This window comes from Sus scrofa, chromosome 1, assembly GCF_054392235.1.
Source record: "Sus scrofa isolate SSC_HxYL_T2T_F1_AM1 chromosome 1, Sscrofa_HxYL_maternal_Yorkshire_Landrace_v2.0, whole genome shotgun sequence".
Taxonomy (NCBI): domain Eukaryota; kingdom Metazoa; phylum Chordata; class Mammalia; order Artiodactyla; family Suidae; genus Sus; species Sus scrofa.
Window position 1 is genome coordinate 218,405,602 of NC_139383.1, and position 19,706 is coordinate 218,425,307.

Genomic DNA, 19,706 nt, shown 5'->3' on the forward strand with positions numbered 1-19,706 from the left:
AATGCCAGATCCTTAACCCACTGAGTGAGGCAAGGGATCAAACCCGAGTCCTCATGGATACTAGTCAGGTTCGTTAACCCCTGAGCCATGATGGGAATGCCAAAATACAGCAAAGTATTTTATTTTGCATTTGTTAAGTAACCAGATTTTCACCCACCCATTAAATCCTGACCAGTTGAACTAAATGAATATCTGTTGAGAGGACATTTCTTGACCTGTGATCAAGTTGAATTAGTGGGGTCATAAACTATACGCAAATAAAATGAGATCAGTGGAATTTGTGTAGATTTTTTTAAAAGAACCAAACACATGAAAAATCTTATAACCTGAAAAAAAATTAGGTAGCACTTAAAAACAGCCCCCAAGAAGCTCTACTTTTCCTTTAAAGGCGGTGACCAAAGTTCAAAGGGGCCAGGCCCCCTTCCTCTTCCCCTCTGAATGCTGGGCATCTTGTTGGAATTTGAATAAAAACCCTTCAGGATGGGAATTTGTTCTAAGAAAGTATTGGGGGAGGGTGTGTGTTTGAAGAGTTTGAAGGAAAAAAGTTGTGTATGTCTGTGGGTGGGTGTGAGCATGTGTGTGTGTGCACTTGTGTGTGGGGGTGGGGTGGGGTGGGGGGGTGTATTTGCACACTCATGGGTGTGAGAATGTGTGAATGTGTGTGTATGCCTGTGGATGTATTTGTCTGTGTGTGGGTATGTGTGCATGCACGCATGTGGATGCCTCTATGTGGTGTGTCTGGGTGATTGCATGTATGTGTGTGTGTGTGCCATGTGTGTGCCTGGGTGAGCACGTGTGCCTGTGCGCTGTGGGCGGGAGAGGCAGCATCAGCTCAGCCAGTGGTGGAGCAGTTAGAACATAACTAATAGTGGGAAGCAAAGCTGGGGAGAGACCAGGAGGAGACGCAACCAGCCTTATTAACAAAAGCTCGATTTTGTCCCTGTGGACCCAGCCATCAGAAGGGACTGGAGAGCAGTGGCTTGCTGCCAGGGAGGTCGGGCTCCCTGCAAACAGTTGCAGGCATCCTTTAGCATGCCCTTCTCCCAGGGAGTCCTAATCCTTGGCAATCGGGAAGTTTTCAAAGCCGTAGCAGCTGGAGCCTTGGAGAAGACCAGCAAAGACAGTGGAGTGTGTATGTGAACTTCAGTGCTGTATTTTCTTGTTGGGTGGGTTAATGGATTTTTAGTACAAAGAAAGCTAAAACTCAGCTGACCTGAAAGACTGGAATTTCAGCTCTCTTTCCCTCCCTGGGCTGTTTTTCCTCCCCCTTCCTCTCAGAGCCCTTTAAACCAGAGATTACCGGGTCAGTGACTCTTCTCCCGCCCGCTGGCCAAGGGTTTCTAGCTTTTTGGCTTGGCAAGGAAAACCACTACCTGTAAGTATCTGCTTTATGTATTTCCTCTCCTCTTTACTGTGAATGTTCTGTCAGAATGCCCCAGAGGTTGTTTGTGTGGTAACATTAACTCCAAGAAATGATGCAGAAGGTATATAGTGTCTGCTTGCAAAACTTTAATTCTCTGTGAACTCAGAAGGTGGCAACTTGCATTGTTAAAAAGTCATTTACCCCAAATGGGAGGCTCTTTATTAAGTAACACAAATTTCTAACTCTGTTCTGAATCCACCCCCAATTGCATTCACCAATGAAATAAACATTTTTACGTTCTGTAATTTCCTCCCCCCAAATCAGAATGTGTTTTTTCAGCTAAATGTAATGGGAAAGAGAAAAGATGCAAAAATTAGCAAAATAGGTAATATCCTTATGGTATAACATTAAAGAACTTTAGACAGGGTGATCTGGGAATTCTTTCTCTTTACTTTAGTTATATTTGGATATATTTTTTAAAAGCAGGGCTTTTGTTTTTATGAGGATGAGAGCTAGTGTTGGAGGGGCAAAAAAAACCCCATATTGTTCTGAAGTTTTAAACTGATTTTCAAGCTCTTTCTTCTCAATACCCATATTTGGTCCAGTGATTTTGGTGTGGCAGTAAATAGTTCCTTTTGGTTGTCATCTGGATCCCAGAAATAATTTTCAAGGCATTTCACTTTTGGTTCTACTTAAAACAAAAACAAAAGCAAAAACCCAAAAAACAAAACAAAACTATTGTGCTCAGTCTTACTGTGTGGTGTGAATTACAAAGCTTAAACAGAGCATTTCCGGAGGTTGGTTGAAGTTTATGACTTGGGAATCTTACTGGAGAGATTAACCTCTTCAGGACTGCTTCACAGACCAGCAGTAGAGATGTAGATGCTTTCCATGTTTCTGCTCTGGAAAACTGATAACCACCACATCCAGCTCTGGTTAAACCTTGAAGCTTTGCTTCTTAGTCCCTTGACTTCATTTGAGAAAATTGCCTTCAGCATAAGTCTAGGATAATGCTAACTATCTTTGGTCTTTCCTTCAGGGATTCTCAAAACTCCATGTGCATAAGAACTATCTGACTGCTTGGTGTAAGGCAGGTACCTAGGCCACTCCCCCAAAAGGATTTTAGACTTGGAGTGAGGCTGGGCATTTACCCTGGTGATTCTGATGCAGATGAGATCACACTTGGATAAGCACTGCCTTACATTGTCCTTGGCAACTACATTCTTGTCATGTCCTTGGTTAATGTTAAACCTCATATCTAAATGAAAAACTTGGGTTTGAACTGATGTTGAACACAAGTGACATGCAGCATGGTTTTACATGCTTGGCTGACAAGCCAGGACTTTTAACCAGCTCTCCTAACAAACTCATTTTTTTTTTTTTTTTTCCTCCCTTTTCCATCCTGGCTTTCCATTCCCAAGAGTGGGAAAGGGAGTCTGGGAAATATACCTGAGTGCCATGTCCCCTGATTCCATGTGTTGGGCTCTGCAGTCTGACCTGCTCTGCATGGCCAAGCTATGTGTATCTTGGAAACTTTAAAGCCAAGGCTGTTCTTAATTCTTTATCCACCTCCTGGGGACGTTCTTCTGGGGACAGGTTAGGCTGAATTGGGTTGAACGGAGCTGGATTATTTCTTGGGACTCTTCAAGAGCAGTATAATTCCTAGAAACTTTGTTTTGATTGGATCCACCCCCAGGAGTTGGGAGAAATAGGAAATGATTCCTCCATCATGGTGAGGTCCTCATTTGACAGTATATAAAAGTAAGAATGCAATGGCATTGCATTTTACAGGGAAGAGAAAATAAGATGTGGGCATCAGCCTCTCTTCCTTTTTTCCCCTCGGCTTGTTCCAAATATTTCTAGGTACCTGCTACATGCCAGGCTCCCTGCTGTGCCAGGGATGCAGAAAGATCAGTGTGTGTCATATGGATAGAGAAATATTCTTCATGGTGTTTCATATTGTGGCTGTCACTAACCAAGCTTGGATGAACCACATGGTCTCTCTAAACTTTACTTCCTCCATCAGTAAAACAAAAGGGTGGAACTAAATGAGTTTGGGTATCTTTTTAGCTCTGATATTCTGACATTGATGGATATGGCTCTGTCTTCTAAACATAGATATGGGAGAATGAGAGCTTTTTAGTGTTTGCTTGGACAACAGGCCTAAAGATTTAGCTTACTGTTCTTCTTACAGTCATTCAAAGTATCTTTAAAATTTTTTTTCTCTCACGAAGAACCTAGACCACGGGTCCTGTGAGGTGGACAAATGCCACCTTTTCAGAGCACACAGGCATTTCTCACAATGGAGTCCTGTAACTTTCTAGAGAGGCTGTTTCCCTGGGCCAGGTTACCTAGGATGACAGCCTCTTATCTTGTCTGAATCTGGTGTTGCTCCCTCTTTGGAGTGCTGGGTGGTCTCAACAGAGCTTGCTGGCTTCCATACTTGCACAGCTTGCTCTCTGACCCTTTCATTCAAGTGATTTAATAGCTTTTGTGCTACTAGCTGAGAGGCTCAAACAGAGACCTTTGAGGGGCTGGAGGAAAAAAAAGACAAAACAACTCCCTAATGAAATCTTGCATTTTGTCTGTACTGTAGTTTCTCATACTGCAGTGTCTGGTGCAACGTTTCAAAGGGTTCTATCGGCCATCAAGATAAGAAAATCAGAATACAGCGGTAATCTTGTGTTTTTCTGACAAACTTCACCTCTAGCTATCTGAAGATACTGTGTTTGGGTGGGAAGTTATTCACTGGAAGGTAGAATACAGGGATCTTGCAAAGTTAGGATATTTTTGACAAATGTTCTTGGCCTCTCATTGGTAAGTTTAATGGAGATGGCAAAATAGACTCTGGTGTCACTTTGATCCTTCCCTATTTATGGAGTTGTTGATAAGATGTCAAAATACTCCTTTGGTGCATCATCAAAGGCTGCTGAGATGATATGTCACTCTTCACTCTCAGCTTTATCCTTGAAACCTTCCTCTCTGGCTTCCTCAGAGATGGAGGCAGATTACATTCCAGGACTTACAATGCTCCTCATCCCTCCATTGGTGGACCGCCTCCCTGGGATCCCATATCTGTATCCTATCAGGCGTTATCAGCTGCTTGGTACTTACAGATGCTCCTTGAATTCTACTCTTAAAATGAATACACCAGGATTATTTTCTCTCATGAGGTCACATTCACTGTCATGGTATTTCCATTCAAATTCTGCATTTCTTGTTAGCACAAAAAAATTCTTCATTTTGTAAATTATCATCCCAAATCATTGAGTGGTTAGGAAGATTTCAGAAAGGATCAAAATCTTCCCTGAGGATTTATCCAAATGTTTAAAAGTTGTTGGATTATTTCCTCTCAAACCCCTTTCATGCCCAGATTTTGTTTTTTCCTGTAAAAATGATTCTCCTCCTTGGAACAACACAGCAACAACATAAAAGCAGTACTTTGATTCTGTTTTATATAAATCTCCCCTTTTGTTATAACATGGTAGGATGAAATAGTTTATCAAATAAGCATTAATGACTGTTTTGAAACCAAAACATACTTTTGATAGGGAGCCCAAATAGTCAATCAAAGTGGTATCGTAGAAAATGACAATGGCCTTTGAATAAATTTCAGTTGGATTCCATTCTAAGCAACGATGTTCTTTGGTTCCCTGATGTTGAAATTGACTTAGCCAGTTTCCTCAGGAGTAAAACAAATATATGGATACTTACCTTACCAGGTGTTTGGAAGGGTTAAAACAGATTTGGAAAAAGCCCCCAGGATGGTACATATCATAAGTTCTCAATACATATTTCTTCTTTAGGAGAGGGTGAACAGGTGCAAAGCGTGGAAAGAATCAAACATGTGGCCAGCCACTCCATGTGTAGGTGAAAAGACAAGGGAAATGAGAAGTAGAGCTTTGTTCCAGGCCTCATGGATTGGGCAGAGTGGATCTCAATCCACCACTTCCTTCGCCTTTAACTCTGGGCATCTGCCTGGTTCTCCCTTGATTCCTTCTTCCAGATTAAGTAGAAAGATGAAGCAGACCTGTGAGCTCATAGACTCCCAAAGTGATTTCTGGGGAGACAGCACAGGTGTTGTGAAAATCATTATGTCCTTTTCTTCTTGGCCCTTCAGAATGGAAGGCTTTTATAGTCATTTGAAATAAATACATGAGGAGAGAAATCATTTTGTTTCTCTTGGGATTTTGCTGCGCTGTAGCAAGCAGGCTACCCTCAGGGGGAGGTGTTTGTTGGAGATTTTGAAACTCTGAAACTGCCCCCTGGTCAGCCTGTGAGCTGTCACTAAATGGAAAGACAGAGCTATTCAAACATAAGGTATGCTCTCCCTCCTTCTCCCTCCCTCTCTCTCCCTCTCTTTCCCATTCCCTCCCTCTTCTTCTCCATCTACATCTCTATCTCTGTCTTTCTAACTCTTCTGTGAGTTTTTCTTATAAGTGCAATGTTTTACATGGGGTAAATCAGTCTCTCAATTGATATTCATTGAACTTCTCTGAGCCAAGAATGATCAGGACTGGAGATACTTGAGTGAACAGAACAATCATGGTTGTTATCTTCAAGAAGCTTGCAGGCTAAGGTAGAAGGCAGATGTGTTTTATTTAAAAAAATTTTTTTTTCTGACCTGTTTTCTATTAATACAGTTTTATCTTTTTCACTTTGATCTTTTAGAATTTTTAAAAAGTATTTTTTAAGAGCAGTTTTAGGTTCACAGCAAAATTGAAGGGAAGGTCCAGAGATTTCCCATGTATCTCCTGCCCCCACACATGCATAGCCTCCCTGTTAGCAACATCCCCCATTGAGAGTAGAACATTTGTTATGATTGATGAACCTTCGTTGACACATTGACATTGCCTCAAGTCCACAGTTTACATTACAGTTCTCTCTTGGTATTGTACATTCTGTAGGTTTGGACAAATGTATACTGACATGTGTCTGTCTTTACAGTATCATACAGAGTGTTTTAACTCCCCCTCAAATCCTCTGTGCTCCACCTGTTATTCTCCTGCTCCTCCCCTGACGTTATTTCACTGTCTCCATAGTTTTGCCTGTTTCAGAATGTCATGTAGTAATTATACTGTGTGTAGCATCTTCAGATTGGCTCTTCAGTAATATGCATTTAAGAGTCCTCTGTGCAGATGTTTCAAATGATTACAAATAAACAGTTAAATGTCTGTAGATGTGCATTGCTTAGAAGGTGGGACTGCAGGATGCAGTGCAAGTAAATATGCAAGCAGATTACCCTGGTCTAGAAGGTGGGGACTTGAAAGATGGGTAGAATTTATCCAGATGGGGTGGTGGGTGGGAGTGGGGGAAAGGCATTCATGGCAGATGGGTTGTTTGTGTCTTCACTTGGTCTTCCCTCTGTACCCTCCTATGTCTTTAAAGGAACAAAATTCAGCCTGTAACACCATGCCACCAAATCCTGGCACAAACAGCTGATGTTCCAAATTCTTTAGACATTATGGCATCCTAAGAAAATAGAATAGAACATGTAGCCGCATACACCCACATTTAAAAGTTAATATATCCTATGCTAGATTTAGAGTTTGCCCTCAGGATGGACTGACAGGGAAACTTCTTGAAGCAGGACTACCTTTGTACTTTCAAAAACTCCAGGTAGAACTCATTTTGTCTTTCTTATTTGACCATAAAGCCCACGAGGTGCTGATCTGACTCTTTGGGTTGGGAGGGAGCAGTGTGCCTTGTGTACCATTTGTACGCAATGTGGCTTCCACTCATTGATCATTGCTGATTGCTTTACTGGGAACTGTGAGTCTTTATTTACTCCCCATAAAGTGACATTTCTGGTCTGTGGTGTTGTAAGTTACTTTGATGTGAAGGCCTTATAGTGCGTGGAAACTGCATGCTATGGGATGCATTGGTAGGAGGACTTTGGGATCCTTGTGTGTCCCTTCCCACTGTAGATTTGCCTCAACTGTGTGAGCTGTTGGGGTCCTCTATCATACGGCAGTGCCCAGTAACTTGCTGCCATGGACAGCCCTGTATTTATAGGCATCCCATCTGAACTGCTTGCTTGATGCCCAAAGTGTTCTGAAATTAGGAATTTAAGGCCTAAGTCTTAAGACTTTAGCCTTTCAAGGCCAAGACTTTTCAGACTTTTTAAGACTGAGACTTAAGACTTTAAGATAATGACACACAGTAAGGAGCATATGTGCCTATGTGAGGGCAGTTACCCTTCTCTATTCATTAAAATCAACGACAAAAACTATCTTTACAGCAATCTTGTGAAGTCAGTATTATGAATCCCCCCATAAGATGATGAGAGCAAGGCGGAGAAAGTTTAAGTAACACATTTATATTCCAGACTGATATTCTTTCTAAACACTCAAGTCTTTGAAAAGTGAATAGCTTAGACAGAGTGTTTATCCTTAGTTCAAGGGCTTAATTGAGGTCTGCCTCCAAAGGGATGTGTGACTGAGGAGTATACCATAAATGTCATGCGATTTTGTCCAGCTTTCTCTTTATATAAAAAGAGAAAAAATTTTACTTAAAAAAGAGTTGACTCTCCCCCCCCCCCAAAAAAAATTGATCTTTTTTTTGTTACTGAGTAAAAAAAGCCACAATAAGTGATAAAACCAAATTGTTTATTTCGAGAGGAAGACCGGAGAAAGTGAGATGGGCTCCGATGGACAAGATCAAGAAGGTTCAAGACCATGTTAATAAGAGGGGTGAGATAATGGCCATTGTTTCATTACAGAATTGATAGGAAATAATTGTTCCATTAGGAACACAAAGGACAATTGGACTTTGAAGTGATAGGAGAGTTTTTTTAATTAGAGACCAGAAGGTTTGAATATTTCTACTTTGCAGGAGATGGTCAAGCAGGTAACCTCAAATTTCTTTCTAATCTGATCAGTAATGGCTTTGCAAGTAAAGATTTTTGAGAGCTGTATTACTTCCTGCCTAAATCCAAAGGTTCATTTCTGTTACATCTTAAAATATCATACTGTGGAAAAAATAGCATGGCAAAATATTAGTCCTACGAGTAAAAAAATTTGTTGCTACTATATATGTACCTTGTCTTTGAAGATTCACTACACGACTAGCACCAGGCAGAGTTTGAAAGCAAGACCCAGTTGGAGGTGACTGGGAGAGGGATGGGGAAGAGGAGAGGGAGACGGGATGAATGGCTCCAGACAGAGAGTCAAGGAAGGAACCTTCCTGACAGCCTAGCTGGGAGGGCCATTCCTGGGAAGTGCATTTTTGTCAGATGTACAGACACAAGGCAGTGGCTTCTTGATTTAGCAAAATTGTTAGAAAGGCAATAAAATTGAAAATAAAGGATATTAACACAAATTTTAACCAGTAAAATTTTGTGCTACCACTAGTTTCTATCACATTCTAACTTTTCCCTTCCTGTGAATCTTCTAGTTGGGAAGGTCCTAGATATTAGTTAGGGTACATATCCATGGTAAGTCCCAAATGAAGAACAGGTATAATTATCTTTATTGAATGAGCGAGTGGTTTTCTTTTCTCTATTTTTTTTTTTGTTGCTTTTTAGGGCTACACCTGTGGCACATGGAGGTTCCCAGGGTAGGGGATGAATTAGAGCAGCAGCTGCTGGTCTATGCCACAGCCATAGCAATGTGCGATCTGAGCCACATCTGTGAACCTACACCACAGCTCACAACAACACCAGATCCTTAACCCACTGAGGGAGGCCAGGGATCAAACCTGCATCCTCATGGATACTAGTTGGGTTTGTAACCCCTTGAGCCACAATGGGAACTCCCTGAGAGAGTGGTTTTCATTCTAAGTTATTCAATTAAAGCAAGCTGTTGTCAAAATTTGTATGATATAGACCCCTCTGGCTAAAATGAAAATAAACATAAATTATGGCCACTTTCTAATCTTCAAGGAAATACCTTTGATAACTTAAAAAGCTTTAACACTCATTTAAAACAGAACTATATATCAAGTACAATATCTTTGCCCTCTGCAACCAGTTTTTTTTTTTTTTTTCCCCTACCTTTGAAGGTAGTTTTAGTAGAAGATCATAACAGAGAAAGGCCGGATGTCTGGTTTCCAAAGAGTAGCCTGGAATTTGGACTTCTGGCATAGATTCATAAAGTATGGATTTATCAGGTATGACCAGAAATTTTGTAGATACCATGTGGCCATTTTATATATCAATCATTTTAATTCTGTGACCTAGTGTCTCTTGAATGATTTCTCAAAGAACCTGGGTTTTTTAAATTTTTAAAAAAGATTTCCTATAAATTTGCAAACTTTGGGCTTAAAGGTTTTCTTTCTGTATGACTTCTGAGAGCCTTTAATAAGCTCATTGTAAATCTTTGAAAGGAGATTTTGGCAATCCTGTGCTTCGCATATATTTGATTTGAACACAGAAGACTTTTGTGGAAAACTTCTAATATCTCCAAAATGTGCGTTTTAAAAAACACAGTTTGCAAAATGTGGTCTTTATCAGCAAGATAGACATGGAAGTGTTGAAAAATCTAAGAAGGGAAACATAATGAGTGTTGTGGTAGTCAAAGATCCATCTTTGCAACCTTGGGCTTATGGTACAGCCTGAGGGAGGCTTTCTCTCCATAACTCTATGACTCTGTCAGTCAGTGCTTCATGAGACCTGAAAGGAAATACTTCAAAGGCTATTTCTGAAGTGAGCATCTGTGGTTTAAATAAGCTGAATGGGACAGTGGAAACTGCACTGGTTTGGATCTCAGGAGAACTATGGTTATAGGCCAGGCTCGGTTTCCAGGTTACTGTAAACATAATCTTGGTGTTAAAAAAGTGATTAAAGACCACAGTTTAGGTGATACAAACTTTTCATGGAGTGGATAGTCTACTTTCAAAAAACAGCAAAATAGGGCAGAAGGCAAGAAGCTGTTATAAAATAAAGTACAAAGGTCAATCAAGTAGAAAATATCCGATTGGCTGGGGTTGGGTTGCCAAAGTCAACCTTATTTGGGGTGAGAAGGCCCAGAATTGGCTTGGTGTTTGGGGACTGGCTGGTTAAATATACTGTGCTTCTGGTTAAGCAGAGCATTTGCAGGGACATGGAAGTTATGTAGGTTTTGCTTTGCTCATATGGCAACCTGAGAAGGAGCAGCTCCATCTTGGGCCTTGGGAGGTATTTCAACATTGGTGCAGTCACTCAACTGCCATGGGACTTCCTTTCTGCTATAAAATAAAGGGGCTTCTAGAAGAGAAAATGCAAATAATTAACAGTCATTAAAAATAATAAAAAGTCAGAGTTCCAGTTGTGGCTCAGAGGAAACAATCTGACTGGCATCCATAAGGACTATATGCCCTGGGTGGGGCCCTAAAAAGACAAAAGACGAAAAAAAAAAAAATAGTTTACATACCGTATGTACATATATATACTTAGGAAAACCTTAGGGCATTTTCTTTGTGTGTTGGGAAAGTATTTTCCTTTTCTTTGTGCTTTTATATGTTTATCTTTTAGTTAATGAGCATGCATTTATTTTATACACATAAAAAGAAGTGATTTTCAGAAAAAGCAAATAAATTGATAAATAAAATGAATGCTATGGATTAGTTGATTTCTAAGTTTTCTCCTAAACCACACATCTATGATTTAGATTACATTTTAGGAAAAATTGCAGAATGAAGGAAGCAGAATGTTATAAACAAAATCAACACATATTTTATTGATTTAATAGCCTGGAATTCTGAAGTGGTGGACTGTTTGCCTTGAGGCCTTTAAACTGTGCTTGTGGTGTAAGGAGTTTGAACACTAGGGTTTTGGTAGACAGGGTAACTTCCTTAATTACATGCTCTTAAAGTAACAGCTACTTAAGAGAACATTGCCTTCAGTGAAACTTTAACTTCTACAACAGCCATCATTTGCTGTTAGGGCCACAAAGGAAGTTAAGGGTTTGCATATTTTAGGAAAAAGACCCTAGAGAGAAGCAATTTCAGAGTCTAAGGTTTTGTTATAATGTAAAACAGTATAATAAAGCAGTTAAGGGCACAGGTCGGGGCATAAATGGGTTACAATCCCAAGGACCCAGATTCCAGAGTCAAGCTAAAAATCTTAGGCAAGTAATTTAACCTCTTTTCCAAATCCATAAAGTCACTATCTACCTAGTAAAACCATAATAGGAATTAAGCAAGATAATGTCTGCAATATGTATTTGAACAATTCCTAATCCACAGTAAGTACTTAGTAAATGTTAGGTTTAATTGTGTTTGTGATGTCAATTCCTTAAGTCACTGTTTCTTTAGCTGTAAAATCAGAATAATAGTAGAAACTGTAGGTTTGTTGTGAGAAATAAATGAAAACAAACGTGAAGAATATAGTCCAGGGCTTGTATGTAGTAAGTAAAAATACTTATAGTCAAAAAATGAGGAAAGGAAGATACAGTCAGCTTTCCATATCTGTGCATTCCACATACATGGAGTCAGCCAACTACGGATCCAAAATATTGAAAAAAAATTCTAGAAAATTTTGAGGAGCAAAACTTGAATTTGTGGGTACTGGCAGCTATTTACACAGTATTTACATTGTACTTACAACCTTTTACATAGCGTTTACATTGTATTAGGCATTGTAGTAATCTAGAGATGATTTAAAGTATATGGGAGGATGTGCATAGGTTAAAAGATGAAAGATGTACCAGAATCTGGGCTCTTGTTCACGCAGCTGAAGAATGAACTTTGAGAACACACAGGCAGCAAGCAAGCAGTGTTTATTACAGGAAAGCAAATAGCTGCCAGGACAGCTGGGAGTGGGGAGAAGAGGCCCTCTCTCTATTGTCCTATAGGGGGTTTTATCCCTTAAAGATGGGATGGGGGGGTACCAACGTGGGGTCCAGAAAGATGTGGTTTTCTCCCATTGGCCTTGCCCAGTTACCTATATCAGTCCTTGTCCAATAGGGATCTTAGAGGTGGACATGTCCCATAAGTTTTATGGTTTCTTTGCCTTTCTCTTCCTGTAGACTGAGTCACCATTTCTCTCATTCCTTTTCTATCAGTTGAGGAGTGGGTTAGAGAATAAGGTCCATGTGGGCATAGGTACACTTCCTATAGTAAACAAGGCCTGTGGGGATGTTACTCCCTGGAGCCCTTAAACCACAAATGTTAATTAACAGCCATATCAAAGAATCCATCGAAGCCCTGCTCCTACACTGACTACCTGAGTTATTATTCTGCCTCAGTACTATGCCACTTTATATAAAGGACTTGTGTATCATCCTGGAGTTTGGTGTCCTGAGGGTGATGGTTCAGGGTTGGAAGTGATCTTGGAACCAACCCCTGGATACAGAGAGATGACTGCTCTAAAAATTATTAAGAAAAAAATCTTAGAAGTCACAAGTTCTTTACAATTCTATTCTCCCTATCTAAGCAAATTCACTGTGTGTAAAGATCACCAGGGATTCTCCAACCTTGTGGGGTTATTGCACAACTAAAACTGCCTAAGAGGTTATAGGCTTCTTGAACCCTGCTTGTGTCCCTGTCTTCCCAGGGCTGCTTTTGTAGTGTGGTTCGAAATGGAAATAGAATGTGATGGTCAGGCTAGAGGGGGACAGAGCACTTCCCCAGGATGCCAGAGGTCTGCTTCTCCCAGACTCTGCTGCCTCCGGCTCTGCCCTCTACCAGTCTAAGACTCTTCATTGCTTATGGCAAGGAGTGATTAGACTTTTCTCTCAGGGAAGGAAGGTCACAGGAGGTGGTGGACCTAAAGTTCTTGGTAAATTCTAAGTTGCAATTTCATTAAGTACAACACAAAGAAGAGATCCTCAGAGTTCCCTGGTGGCTCAGTGGGGAAAGGGTCCTGCATTGTCACTACTGCAGCTCAGGTTGCTGCTATGGCTCCAGTTTGATCCCTGGCCTAGGAACTTCTGTATGCCCCGGGCGTGGCCAAAACAAAAACAAACATTGAAAAGAAAGAGAAGAAGGAGGATGGGGATTGGGAGGGGAGAGGGAGCCATCACTTTCTCTGAATTTAGTCAGTTAGTTCTTCCCTTGGGGTACATTTCTCCTGATTTCCAGGTCATTGCCCCTATGTGAATCAATTTATGTCACATTTGATTTGGAGTCATTTGTTGTTTTATGGATAATTACACTCAGCTATGAATTTATGCTTGAAATGTTTACATTTTGATTTATATGAATTACTTTGGAAATTAGTCTGAGTGAAAATCATGATTTAAAAAATTTATTATAAGGAATTCCATGATGGCTTCTATGTTCCTTCTGACTGGCATTTTCAAGACTTTAATATAGGGGTTCTCTTTGTGGCTCAGTGGGTTAAGGACTTGATGTTATCTCTGTGGATGTGGATTCAATCCCTGGCCTGGCTCAGCGGGTTAACAATCCAACGTTGCTGCAAGCTGTGGTGTAGGTCACAGATGTGGCTCAGATCTGGCATGGCTGTGGCTGTGGCTGTGGCCTCAGCTGCAGCTCTGATTCAGCCCCTAGCCTGGAAACTTCCATATGCTGCAGATGTGGCTGTAAAAATTACAAAAAAAAAAAAAAAAAAAAAGGTTTTAACATGGAGTACAAGATCAGAAATTCTTCACTGGCTTTCTCATCATTCTAGTCAAAGATATAAAAATCTCACAGTGTTTGAGTGGCTGGGAATGGATTGATCCTGAGTTGGCTATTTTTTACCCACTATGCCACTTCTCTATTAGTTTATTTTCTTTCTTGAAGACTCCAGGGTACTAGTAGGGGCTAAAGCTGTGAGTAATGAAGTAATAGCTCCAAGCACAGGGAAGATAAAAAGTTTTAGTTGTTTACATCATCTTTAGTTGATTGGTAATAATTTCTACTGAGGAGAAGTTTATCCTGCCAATAGAAGTCCTGCAAACAGCAAAGCCAGCCAACACAAGGCTATGCTAGATTATTGATATCTCTCTTTTTTTTTTTTGATCCTTTTAGGGCCTTGTGGAAGTTCCCAAGCCAGGGGTCAAATTGGATCTGTAGCTGCCAACTACACCATAGTTTATGGCGATGCCGGATCCCCGACCCACTGAGCGAGGCCAGGGACTGAACCCACGTCCTCATGGATACTAGTTGGGTTCATTACTGCTGAGCCATGATGGGAATTCTGATTATTGATATCTTGATATCTGTGTTGGGCATGGGAAGGAGAAGGTGCTTCCCCTGTGTGATGAAGCTACCATGGCAAAATTCCACAGAAGAGCAATAGTAAAACATGATTCTCTTCAGGGCTCATCATTAACATTGACCATCAAGAGATTCCATTGCAGAGAAAGCCTGGAAGGACAGCTGGGATCCATTTTTTCTTTGTTGTGCTCAGATTATGTCAGATAAGTGGCAGGCGTATCGTGTTTATATCAACATGGAGAATACATCCTCCTTTAGTTAAACTGAATGTGTAATTGTGAAAGAAATACCAGCTCACATTTCTCCTCAACCAAATGAAATGTTACTAAATCTTTTTCTTCTGTTCAAGAAATTTACTAAGAAAGAGCGTCTGGGTAAAGAAACCCTTTTGAATTTTGATAAGGAAGAACTCAAAGCAGGGTGGATTTCCACTTTCCAAAATGTCTTTTCACAGTTTTGTTGGCTTGTACAGATATCCTGAGAATACATGGTTTCCACATGAAGAAAAAAGGCAAGGATGGGAAATGGTCTGTTAGAGCATAACTGATTTGCACGGTGACATGAGGGTTGTGAAATGCTGAGAAGCAGCTGAATCACACAAGCAGGCACAGACAGGCTTTGTTTCCACTGCAGAATCAAATTAAGTCCCATGTGGCTAAAAGTCAGTTAGCTTACAAGCTCCCTTGTAGAACCTGGCTAACTTTCTACTTCTCTTTCCAAATCCTCCTCCTGGTTCTGCTGACTCTGTGTATGCCCATATCAGTGATCAGAGCAAGCTGTGGACCAAAGGATTCTGAGGATCTGACTTGGCCCTACTTTGGGATCAAGAAAATGGAGTTCTCAAGATGTATTAGGTTTCCCTTAGGGTGTTGTCAAGAAAATGTTGGTTGCCTCTGGACTGAAATTTTATAACACAGGTGAGACAATTACTATCATTTTATTTGGTGGAGGTAAAAGACCCATTATTATTTATGAAGTCATGTTTGATTCAGAATCCTGATTTTCTTTACTATTGTTCTGTGTAGGTTTTGTTTCTTTTGTTTTATTTATTTATTTATTTATTTGTCTTTTCCATCTCTGTTCATCTGTATCCTTTTCTCTTTTCCCTCCCCTCCACCTTCTTTAAGTCAAAAATCAGAGTAATATTTTCCATGGAATGTCTACATACTTGATGTTTCCTGACACCAAGAGAAGAAAATGCAAGAGCAAAATTAGAATGTAAATAAAACACAAATTACACTCTTTAAAAAATAATTTTATTGAAATAATTGATTTATATTTATATTTTTATTTTTATAATTTTTTCCTATAGCTGATTTACTGTGTTCTATCAATTTTCTACTGAACAGCAAAGTGACATGGTCACACATACATGTATACATTCTTTTTTCTCACATTACTGTGCTCCATCACATGTGACCAGACATAGTTCCCAGTGCTATACAGCAGGGTCCCATTGCTTATCCATTACGAAGGCAATAGTTTGCATCTATTAACCCTAAATTCCCAGTCCCTCCCAGTCCCTACCCCTCCCTCTTGGCAACCACAAGTCTGTTCTCCATGTCCATAATTTTCTTTTCTGTGGAAAGGTTCATTTGTGCCTTATATCAGATGCCAGATATAAATGAAATCATATGGTATTTGTCTTTCTCTTTCTGACTTACTTCACTTAGTATGAGAGTCTCTAGTTCCATCCACGTTGCTGCAAATGGCATTATGTAGTTCTTTTTATGGCTGAGTAGTATTCCATTGTGTATATATACCACGTGTTCTTAATCCATTCATCTGTCAGTAGACATTTAGGTTGTTTCCATGTCTTGGCTATTGTGAATAGAGCTGCAATGAACATGCGGGTACATGAGTCTTTTTTAAGGAAAGTTTTGGCTGGATATATGCCCAAGAGTGGGATTGCTGGGTCATATGGTAGTTCTATATATAGTTTTCTAAGGTACCTCCATACTGTTTTCCATATTTACATTCCCACCAACAGTGCAGGAAGGTTCTCTTTTCTCCACACCCTCTCCAGCATTTGTTATTTGTGGGCTTATTAATGATGGCCATTGTGACTTGTGTGGGGTGCTACCTCCTAGTAGTTTTGATTTGCATTTCTCTAACAATCAGGGATATTGAGCATTTTTTCCTGTGCTTGTTGGCCATCTGTCTATCTTCTTTGGATAAATGTCTATTTAGGTCTTTTGCCCATTTTTCCATTGAACTGTTGGCTTTTTTGCTGTTGAGTTCTGTAAGTTGTTTGTATATTTTAGAGATTAAACCCCTGTCAGTTGCATCATTTGAAACTATTTTCTCCCATTCTGTAAGTTGTCTTTTTTTTTTTTTTTATGGTTTCCTTTGCTGTGCAAAAGCTTGTCAGTTTGATTAGGTCCCATTGGTTTATTTTTGCTTTTATTTCTGTTGCTTTGGGAGACTGACCTAGGAAACATTTGTAAGGTTGATGTCAGAGAATGTTTTGCCTGTGTTCTCTTCCAGGAGTTTGATGGTGTACTTGTCTTATATTTAGGTCTTTAAGCCATTTTGAGTTTATTTTTGTGCATGGTGTGAGGGTGTGTTCCAGTTTCATTGATTTATGTGTGGCTTTCCAGTTTTCCCAGCATCACTTGCTGAAAAGACTGTCTTTTCCTCATTTTATATTCTTGCCTCCTTTGTTGAAGATTAATTGACTGTAGGTGTCTGGGTTTATTTCTGGTTCTCTATTCTGCTCCATTGGTCTATCTGTCTGTTTTGGTACCAGTACCACACTGTCTTGATGACTGTGGCTCTGTAATATTGCCTGAAGTCTGGGAGAGTTATGCCTCCTGCTTGGTTTTTGTTCCTCAGGATTGCTTTGGTAATTCTGCATCTTTTGTGGTTCCATGTAAATTTTTGGATTGTTTGTTCTAGTTCTGTGAAAAATGTCCTGGGTAATTTGATAGGGATTGCATTGAGTCTGTAGATTACTTTGTATGTCCATATTCACAATATTAATTTTTCCAACCCAGGAGCATGGAATATCTTTCCATTTGTTTGAATCCTCTTTAATTTCCTTGATTAAGGTTTTATAGATCTCAGCATATAAGTCTTTCACCTCCTTGGTCAGGTGTATTCCCAGGTATTTGATTTTTGGGGGTGCAATTTTGAAAGGTATTGCATTTTTGTATTCCTTTTCTAATATTTCATTGTTAGTATATAGAAATGTGACTGATTTCTGAGTGTTAATCTTATATCATGCTACCTTTCTGAATTTGTTGATTAGTTCAAGTAGTTCTGTGTGGAGTTCTTAGGGTTTTCTATGTGTAGTATCATGTCATCTGCATACAGTGACAGTGAAATATAATTGATTTATAATGTGTTAGTTTCTGCTGTACAGCAAAGTGATTCAATCATATATGTGTATATATATATGTATACTTACATTATATAATATTTGTTTTCATATTCTTTTCCATTATAGTTTATTACAGGATATTGAACATAGTTCCCTGTACTATGCAGTAGTACCTTGTTGTTTCTCCATTCTGTATAGAATAGTTGCATCTGCTAATACCAGAATACTCTTTTTTTGTTTCTTTCTTTTTTGGCTATGCCCATGGCATGTGGAAATTCTCAGGCCAGGGACCCAACCTGTGCCTCTGCAGTGACCCAAGCTGCTGCATTTGGATTCTTAACCCATTGTGCCATAGCAAGAACTCCTGGAAATTGTTCCTCTGTGCTCTTCGCCTCCCATCAGTGTTGCTTCAGGTTGTTTCTGAAATATTAGAATTCAGTCTTTTACTACTACTGCCTGTATTAGGACTATAAGGAAGAAAAAGAGAAAATTCAAGTATCAATAAAACATACTTTATTTGGCTTTTACTGAATCTAATTCTGTTGATTTTACCCAGGACAAAGTCCTGCTAATCTGTTTTTCTTGAGACAGGCTTTACTCTCTTATTCCTTTTATATATTTTGTAATCTTAACATTACCTTTATATAGCACTTTTTCATTTAGAAAATATTTCCACATGGATTCTTTCATTTGGTCTGATGGGGAAACTGGAAGACTCAGAATGAAGAGCCCCATTTTTGAAAAAGGAAATGGATGGATGTTCATGAAAATCAAGGTTATAACCTAGACCCTGAGATTCAGGTCCTCACTTCTCACACCATTGTGGCACAGGAAGCTAGAGAAATAGATTTCCTTTTCTTTCTGTCTTGTCTCTTCCTGGGAGATGAACATTAGAATCTTGGTCTTTGACCTTATTTCCTGATTAAGGACTTACTATGAGAACAGCCATTGCCACATATACCATTAGGTAAGAGGTTACAATATTTAGCTGATTAGTGACCAAATGAAATTAATAGGCAAGCTTAAAGAATGAAGTGGTTATTAACAGTGTAAAGTCCAGTCATGAGTAGCAAAATAAACCCCAAATAACAGTGGGTTAATCAGGAAAGAAGTTTACATACTCTGCGTGGTAACTTACAGGTACCCAGGCTCCTAGCTCACGGCTGTGGTAGCCCATGGTGTAGTTTTGTGTCTTATGTACAACATGGCATCCTCAGTCTGGGCAGCAAGATGGGGAGAAGCATAAAGATAAACCCATGAATAAAAAAGAAATTCTCACCTTCATGAGGGAGATGACAATGAAGTGTAAGTAAGTAATGTATTATTTCAGGTGGGTATAAGTGCTCAGGAAAATGGTGCTGGGGGGAAGAGTGTCATAATTTCAATGCAGTGGTAGGTGTGGCCACAGGGCGAAGGTTATAATGGATGGAAAACTTGGAAGGGGTGAGCTGGAAAGAGGGATCTCTAGGGGAAGAGTGTTTGTGCCAGAGGGAACAGCAAATGGGAAGGTTTGGGGTAGGGGTGAGAAGGGATGGTTGATCTTGATTTGTTTGGGGAAAAAAAAATGTAAAGATGGCTGGAGCAGAGTGAGCAAAGGAAAGACAAACAGGAGATGAGATGAGAGAGGGAACGGGAAGCTGATTCCATAGCGCCTTATAGACCATCATGAAAGCTCAGTTTTTACTCTGAAATGAGAAGCCATTGGAGGTTAGGGGCACAGAAGTGATATGATATAAATAACATTTAGTAGGAGCCTTGGCTGCCGTGCTGAGAAATGCCTAAAGCAGAGGCAAGAGGAGAAGCAGGGAGGTCAAGTAGGATGCTTCTGTAGTCACACAGTAGAGTTGGTGGTGGCTTGGACCAGGGTGACAGCAGTGGAAATAATGCTAAAGGTTAAAGGTATAAATGTGGGACTTATTAGCATGTGGATTTGGTACAGGT

General features: G+C 39.9%; 1 protein-coding gene across 23 annotated transcripts in view; it reads left to right on the plus strand.

The window, feature by feature from the left end:
- Window positions 1-883: 883 nt before the first annotated feature.
- The window catches only part of FREM1 (FRAS1 related extracellular matrix 1), a 185,180-nt gene continuing 166,357 nt past the window's right edge, over window positions 884-19,706 (plus strand). For 10 of the 23 annotated variants that reach the window (XR_014821338.1, XR_014821315.1, XR_014821306.1 and 7 more), the window contains exon 1: window positions 884-1,375. The gene's annotated coding sequence lies outside the window, so the exon portion shown is untranslated. Of the gene's footprint in view, window positions 1,376-15,206; window positions 15,361-19,706 lie in introns of all 23 variants that reach the window. The other 13 variants (XR_014821316.1, XR_014821332.1, XM_021063531.2 and 10 more) reach the window with 4 other exon arrangements.